Raw genomic sequence first — 8847 nt, forward strand, 5'->3', positions numbered from 1 at the left:
AATGTCTCTCAACATTTGACTTTTTACGAGGTTGAAGTCATTCACTCGCCAGCTTCCTGTTCAAATTTTCCCGTTCCGCCTTAAATGGTGCCTGAGGCGGCACAACTGCTGCACTATTTAAGGTGGAACGGAAAATATCAAACATGAAGCTGACAAATGAGAAACTGACATCAGCCTTTTGACTTTTTAGTGTTTGAAAGTTTCTCATTGCAGATTAAACATATCAGGAAACCAACTGGAGTTCCATCAGCTACCAGCTTTGGTGACCAGCAGTCTGCGTGCCAACCTTCAGGGTTAAAGGGTAAACTACCAGTTATATGTTAACTCCAGAGTTTAAGACCATTTATTATTAAAACTGTGTTTGAACGATCAACAGAGCTTCATTTTACTGCTTTCATTTTATTGATTATTTTATTTCTACCTAAAAAATCGAATCATGCAGTGGCACTGCAACAGGCAGTAAAAGAACCATATGCAGCTCTGGAGCCACATGTTGCTGACCCCTGTCGTAGTCTTTAAACCTGCAAATTTTACTTTAGAGATGACATGTCACAGCTGGATGTGAGAAAGCACATTTACTATAGAGGTAGTGATTATGTCTGTCATTTCATTCTAAGTGTTTCCTTAAGGGTGGGCCTACATACATGGGCTCTTGTAGTTGAATGAGTTAAACATTATAATAAATATTGCATAAAACATCGAAATCAATAGTTATTCCAAAATATGTGGATCCAACAGATGTGATGAGACAAAAAGACCCAATTAGCTGATACAGTATGCTAATATTTAAAACATGATTCATCAGCTAGGCTTCTCATTTGTGTATGAAATTAAAAGGCTAACGAGTTAGGCATGAGCAGTGCTCTCTCTCTCTCTCTCTCTCTCTCTCTCTCTCTCTGTGTCTCTCTCTCACCCATGCTCTCTCTCTCTCGCCCGTGGCCAGCGCCCGAGTCTGTGAGTGCACTTTTCCGCTGCGGTTACATGGGGGAGCATTTGCAGATTTTCTGGTCAGTACACACTGAAGCACTCCGCTAAATGATCATGGCTTTCCAGTCGAGCAGCAGTGATGGGGGCTGATGAGCCAGCGCTGCTAATTGGCGAAGTGATCTGGGCGTGTTGGTGAGTACGAGCCTAAGAGCGCAGGCCTGTCATTTGTGTCAGTCTTCTTCCGCGCTGGCAGAGGGCAGTACACAAAAACATGCTCTTTCACCGTGTCATTGGGTGTCAATGCGAGTAAATTGGTATCTGTCTCTCTCTGTCTCTTTTTACAGTTTTTGTGAAGCAAATTGCGCGGAAACGTTCCGAGACGTCTGTGTTTGCCCATTCCGCTCAAACAACACGGCTTTGAGGGGGAAAAAAAAAAACTGAAAGCCATCCTTCATTGATGCAAGTGGGGGAGAAGAAAAAAGAAGATACATGTGAAAAGGTTTTGAAAAACGAACTCTCGCCAGCACTTAAACAGTGAATAAATTATCGCTCGTTCAAGATTATCTCCATCCAATGTCATTCTTTATGTCAGAGCCTAGCAGGTAGCAGTCAAGCTAACGAGTCGCTGTGAAGATGGGTCTGCTATAAACTGTCAGTGTGACATTTCATTTGGGAATTCATAGCCTGTGATTTTATGACGGGCTCGTCCATCTCAATGAAAGATGTCTGTAGTCATACGGTGAGCAGTTCTAGAGCCCGAGGGCAAAACTGCCACTAGTGAGGCGGTCCTGGGGAGAATACTCACGTAATCTTTCACCGGCTCTTTTGTGTCCACCGTTTTCAATTTAGCAAAGCAGATTGAGTGATATGTGTGATTCGGGAGTGAGTTATCGTGACTCCTCCACGCTCCCTGTTGGACATGCAGAGGGGACACTGAATCAGGCAGTGGGGCGGGAATCGCTTTAATAAAGTGTCCGGGTTCATATAAAGTCAACTACTTCTCTGCACTGGACAGTGGTCAGAAGCTATTAGGCTTAAGGACCCTGACAACCATTGGAGCACTGACCTGTTTTGCATTCAGATTAAGGGAGCACTAAAAATGGTAGCACAATGGCAGAAGTAAGGGTTGGTTATAGTGGCGTGAATGATCTTCAGTGAAGTGTTCAATCAAAAATAACAATGTGATTTGCTTGTTTACTTGCTTTTGCTATCTCAAGTGCTCCTAGCGGTTCAAGTACAATAGTACAGAAGAATTCCACTGCTTTATTTATTTATTTATTTCATTTCAGTGTAAGTACATCAGAGTGATGTAAACAAATCCATTGAGAGTGATACGGACGTCCAGAGAGGCCACAAGGTAGTTATAATTAAGTTCTAAATTACTTATTAATCCATTATTATAATTGGGATAGCAAAGTTGATATATTGAGATAACGAGTTAATTATCTTGTGATCTCAAGGCAACAAAGTTATCTTGAAGTAACAAACTATTCATCTTGGAATCTAATGATAACAACTTTGTTATCGTGAGATCACAAGATAATTACCTTGTTATTTCAAGAAAACAATCCAGAAAATTATAGCAGCGGCTCATGACCTCTCCAGACGTCTGTAGAGTGATTTGGTCTGAATTCCCTGCATTGTTATCTTGAGATCCGGAGTTCATTATCTTGTGATCTCAGGATAACAAAGTTACAAGATAAAGTTATCTTGAAGTAACAAGTTATTTATCTTGTGATCTCAAGATAACAACTTTGATCTCTTGCGATCACAAGATAATTAACTCATTATCTCAAGAAAACAATCCAGAAAACTTTAGCAACAGCTCATGACCTCTCCAGACTCCTGTAGAGTGATTTGGTGTGAAGGGTTCAATTCTTGAGACACCTTCAGAGTCAGAACTGTTCACAGTGGTGGTGATAGGAACCAGACGTCTGAAGCATTTAGTGGCTCTAATAGTTACATTGCTGTTATTGTAGGTTCACTGGTCATTTTGCATAGTAATTTAAAGCAGCCATCGTATTCTGTAGACATTGCAATGTTTGGTCCCTATCACCACCACTGTAAAGAAATCAGACAGTTTCTCTGCAGTGAGCCATTTCACACCAAACCACTCTGATGAACTGTGATTACATCTCATCTGTTGAATAACACATGAATTTCAAAAAATCATTGCAATTCTCATTTGAGCATTTATTTAAGAGAATGTGAAATGAAATTTTTGTTTGTTTATGAAATTTTTAAGTACATTCCAATTATTATATGGGAACATTTACACAGCTCTGTCCATTCACACTGAAGCTATAAGGAGTGTTTCAGCTCCGACTGCTTTTTTTACAGAGGCAGTACAGGGCAGCCTATGAGAGCAGAGATACAGGAACAGCTTGTTTGATTTAAAAAGTTAAAGAAAGAACAAAACATGAGCTTTGACTATTTTTGGTTTTCAAAGCTACTCATGTGTCAGGCTCCAGTCCTTGAGGGCCAAAACACTGCAGGCTTCAGCTCACTGCCTCATTAAACACACCTAATTCAGCTCACCAGCTCACTAGCAAGGCCTTCATGAACTGAAATCAGAGTGTTAGATGAGGGTAAAAGCTAATCTACCCAGCACTTTGGCCTTTGAAGTACATTTATAGACTTCACTAGTCCACTGCAGCTTCTGATTCACTTTGCAATCATAAAACTATCACGTTGTGCATGTGTCACTCCTTAATTTCACTCGATATTCCTCCCTGTCCCGGTCCCTGACGTCTCAGACAAGACTGGCAGGCGCGTTCTGGCTAACTGTGGGGTGTGACAGAGCGTGCGGTCTGTCCCCTCAGCCGAACCGCTTCACTCTCACAGGAGCTGAGAGAATAGACACACACGTCAGGAGGAGGGAGTGAGGAAGACCAAACGAATAGGACCGCCAGACCCTCTGTCCGAACAGAGGGGAGCTGACAGGGTTTTTTTTTCCTTTGAGCAGATTCTTGAGGGAGTCCAAAATACACAGCTCACATCAAATACTCAGCCTTGCTATGTAATGTTTGTCCAGGGAGTAGAAGATTGGACCGACAGTGAGGATAACTCAATCCCACAAAATAAACTGTGCAGAGAGACGGAGAGTATTGTAGTGGAACCAGGGTTACAGTATGTGCCCCACATAGAATACATAGCAAACACTGTGTGTATAACGCTTTGAAAAAGTGTCGCTATTCAAAAGTTTGAGATCAGTAAGATGTAAAGCTGTTGTAGTATGGTTCTAAAATGATGCTTAGAGCAAGCTGTAAGTATAGGGCTGTCACAGTTAACATACTAAAGGTGAACTCCAGGCAAAATACAAAATTTAAAAATTGCTATGTCTGTTCTAAACATACTGATTCATACTAATTCAAGTCTTGCAGCCACTAGAGTGAGATTTTCCAGTTTAAAGACAAGGATGACATATCTCAAATGTGGCTAGAATCTTTCAAAAAACTGTAATTGTTTTTTTTTTTTGTGGCTGGTGAACACGGAAGAAAGATAGATGCTAATGTTTGATGCCTGGATGCTTAAAATCAAATTGCTGTGGTAACAGTTAAAATCAGTACAATGTAAAAAAAAAAAAAAAATGAATTACCCAATAACTTTTCAGATGAAGAAGACAACAAGCTAAAGTTAGCACAGTAACTTCTAAAGGCTATGTAGATACACTATATTGCCAAACGTATTCAGTCACCCATCCAAATCATTGAATTTAGGTCTTCCAGTTAGTTCCATGGCCACAGGTGTATATAACCAACCCCCTAGGCCTGCAGACTGCTTCTACAGACATTAGTGAAAGAATGGGTCGCTCTCAGGAGCTCAGTGAATTCCAGCGTGGTACTGTGATAGGATGCCACCTGTGAAACAATTCCAGTCGTGAAATTTCCTCACTACTAAATATTCCACAGTCAGCTGTCAGTGGTATTATAACAAAGTGGAAGCAATTGGGAATGACAGCAACTCAGCCATGAAGTGGTCAGCCACGTAAAATGACAGAGTGGGGTCAGTGGATGCTGAGGCACATAGTGCGCAGAGGTCACCTACTTTCTGCAGAGTCCATTTCTACAGACCTCCAAACTTAATGTGCCCTTCAGATTAGCTCAATAACAGCATAGAGAGCTTCATGGAATGTGTTTCCACGGTCAAGCAGCTGCATCCAAGCCTTACATCACCAAGCGCAAAGCAAAATGTCAAATGCAGGTGGTGTAAAGCGCCACCACTGGACTCTAGAGCAGTGGAGACATGTTCTCTGGAGTGACGAATCACGCTTCTCCATCTGACAATGTGCCAGGAGAGCAGTACTTGTCTGACTGCATTGTGCCAAGTGTAAAGTTTGGTGGAGGGGGGATTATGGGGGTTGTTTTTCAGGAGTTGGTCTCAGCCTCTTAGTTCCAGTGAAAGGAACTCTTAATGCTTCAGCTGACCAAGAGATTCTGGACAATTTCATGCTCCTAACTTTGTGGGAACAGTTTGGGGACGGCCCCTTGCTGTTCCAACATGACTGCACACCAGTGCACAAAGCAAGGTCCATGAAGACATGGATGAGCAATTTTGGTGTGGAAGAACTTGACTAGCCTGCATCTCAATCCGACAGAACACCTTTGGGATGAATTAAAGTGGAGACTGCGAGCCAGGCCTTCTCATCCAACATCAGTGTCTAACCTTACAAATGCGCTTCTGGAAAAATGGTCAAAAATTCCCATAAACACACTCCTAACCCTTGTGGAAAGCCTTCCCAGAAAAGTTGAAGCTGTTATAGCTGCAAAGGGTGGGCTGACATCATATTAAACCCTATGGATTAAGAATGGATTGTCACTCAAGTTCATATGCATGTGAAGGCAGACGAGTGAATACTTTTGGAAATATAGTGTACCTTACCTCAGTTTCACTTCTTTTATCTGGCTGAATGGGTTAAAAACTTGTCTCTAATATATTTTTTTGCTGAATAAAAATAAAGAATCACTTTACAGAGGTGTTAGATGAACAAAGGAAGAGTTGATATTGCTAGCACTCAGGATTGGTTGACACTACAAAGATTAATTGTTGTATAATGTATTTGCATATAGAACACAATGACAACTGTACCAAGAGAACATTGATGAAAAGATAAAAATGAGATAAAAGTATAAATTCTGAGCGATGTGATGCTGCAATAAAGCACACTATATAATAAACTTTACATTTAGGCCAGAATAGCTCAGAATAGCTTAATCACATATTGGTAATGTAGCTGCAGCCTCACTGTAGAGTGCTGTGTGTTGCTATGACATGACTGTAACTCTCTTGTTCAAATGCAGCTTTGAAATGGCTTTTAAATTACATAAAGTATAAATATATATCAATTATATATACATTTTATAAGTTATATATGATAACCTCAGCATATTTAGTGAGAGACAGATGCTGGACTTGCAGCAGACCTATCGGTAAGTTAACAAGCAGCAAACTAACAAAAGCAACAACAAAGTGAAAAACTACAGTGCCATGAGTGTAACAAGAATCCACAAGCCATATGAACATGTTTTTCTCACTGTGCTGAGGACTGGACATTGAAAATAGTGTAACTGAATTATCGAAAGCAATAAAAACATTTTCACTTTTGCACTCATAACTATAAGGACATGCTCTGCTTTTTTGAACATAACCTTTCTTTAGGATCAAATTTCAGCAAGTAAGAAAAATGTGATTCATTGAGATTAACAACACAAAATAACATGATTAACTGTAATTAATTTGAATTTAATTTGAATTGTTGCACAGCCCAAGTTCAGAATAATCAGTGGAGCTGAAGATATATATGACAAATATGACAAAGATTCACACCTTACATTCATGAAATGTGGTCAAATCTTAAAGGAGATGACATTGTTAATTACTATAACTGCTGAATTAATATTACAACATGTCATCTAATCATTTCTCAAATAAGTATTATATAAAGCCTATAGAGATATATTAAGACATGGAGTAATAACAGTTCTATGTTCTATAACTTAAAACTGAATACAATGACAGACAGCATGACAACTGACTCCAAATTACTTAATCGTAGTTGATGAAAATAGAGAAGCAGCTCATAGACCAGCCTTGTGTGGTTCATATCAGCACCTCTCTGTAAGTTCATCTCAGCACAATCCGAAGTGTCAGGCATGCTTGTTCCGGGTAGTGCAGCACCTGTGCATGGCTGAAAACAGATGCCACCATATTGGACCGTTGCACTTGAGTGGCTTTAATGCAGTGAGGTAATGCGAGGATAAACAGTTAAATGCACTCAGCTCGTCTCCTGCAGAGTGCACTGCCAATCACAGCTGGGCTGCCGCAGTCTGGCTTAGGCTGCCGTGACTGCTCTGCCATCAGGAAAAACACACCAGAAAACTGCTCGGCCTCGCATAATGGGCACCACTGTAATAGTTTATTACCCCGCGTTAGGGTGCATAAGCCTCGCTAAAGTGCTTTGTCATTGGTTTTGTGGCACAATGTGCCTCTAAACTCCTGTAACGTAAATTCAAAGACAGCTCAAAGTGACCGGGAAATGTTAACAGTCATCGTAAAGGTGTCTTTCTGATTTAAATGAATGCATAATGGATGCATTGTAAAAGTTCACTTTTATAAATGGACATAAGTTTTAGCTGTGAGAACTGTAGATAATTTTGTTGGAGTAGTGTTATTCAGCAATGATAACAAAAGAGTGGTGGAGGGCTCCCAAGTAGTGCAACCATATAAGCTCCACAGTTCCCACACCTAGCGAGGGAGATTACAATGACCACAGTGTGGAGTCCCTAAGGTAGCCCAAAAAGAATCCTTAGTCGCCAGGAAAGTCTCACTTCACAACGATGGTATGCCACACAAGCAGTCAGACCGGGAATCCTCGAGGGCAGAAAATGTCCTTAGCCCCAAAGAGATTTTCCTGCAGCCAAACACCACCAGTCCAGACAGCCTCACAGCTGCAAAGCAGTGTCACCCTAGTGGCCAGTCTAGTCAGCTACATAGCTGCGATTTAGTGTTACTTAGGGAGCCAACCTGTGAGGCCTCATAGGATAGAGCTACTCATGAAGCTGAACTCTACCAGCCCAGGCATCCTCACAGCTGCAGTGCACCATCAGCAACATGGTTGGCCCAAGCAGCCACAAAGCTGTGATGTAGCACTGACCAGGCCACCGGTCCAGGCAGCAGAATACAGTGTCATTCAAGTGGCCAGACCAGGGTGCATCGTAGCTGAAATATAGTCTTACCCAAACAGTTGGCCTAAGAAGCCTCTAAGCCACGGCTGGAAAATTACTATCGGATGCTATTTTGGTGGAATGCTGGCAAACCAGCAGGGAAACATCACAACATACACACAAACAAAATAAAGCAAACAAAAAAATATAAACAAGCAGCCATATTACGCCAGCATGCTTACAACGGAACACACACACACACAAATTTTGGGTCTGTTTTTGACACATGCCCTGTGTATCATGCTAGCAGTTTCAGGGCAGAAACAGTAAAGAAATGCAGTGTTTACGTTATAATATTCAGTCTAGATTAATAAACTAATAATCAAATTTAGATTTAACTCTTGAAAAGATAATAGAAATCCTTGTGTCGCCAGACTCCTCATACAGCTGTATCACATGGAGAGAAAGCTAGCACTAGTCATGGTAGCAAGTCACATTTTTATTGTTGATCTCTTTATATCATTTACATAAACTTTTTTATGAGTAATAAACAGTCAGTAGACATTTGTATTATGTAAAAATGCAGCGCAAACAGAAACTGCACTACTTTATCTTTAATAGTAATGCTGTAAAGGGAAAAACAAGCCTTGGCTATTACTTTTACAGCAACAGTCTGTACTTCAATCTACAGTAACGTATTTGTTTTTATTGTACTTTACCGTAAATAAGCAAATGCCTTTTACCATAAAATATACAG

The 8847-nt window shown here is 40.7% G+C and overlaps 1 long non-coding RNA gene across 1 annotated transcript; it reads left to right on the top strand.

Annotated features, from left to right (window-relative positions):
* Positions 1-982: 982 nt before the first annotated feature.
* LOC119262936 lies at positions 983-1392 on the top strand. Its single transcript, XR_005129995.1, has 2 exons — positions 983-1119; positions 1272-1392. It is a non-coding gene; the product is annotated as an uncharacterized LOC119262936 (long non-coding RNA).
* Positions 1393-8847: the final 7455 nt, after the last annotated feature.

Source organism: Pygocentrus nattereri, chromosome 30 (genome assembly GCF_015220715.1).
Source record: "Pygocentrus nattereri isolate fPygNat1 chromosome 30, fPygNat1.pri, whole genome shotgun sequence".
In the NCBI taxonomy this organism is placed as follows: domain Eukaryota; kingdom Metazoa; phylum Chordata; class Actinopteri; order Characiformes; family Serrasalmidae; genus Pygocentrus; species Pygocentrus nattereri.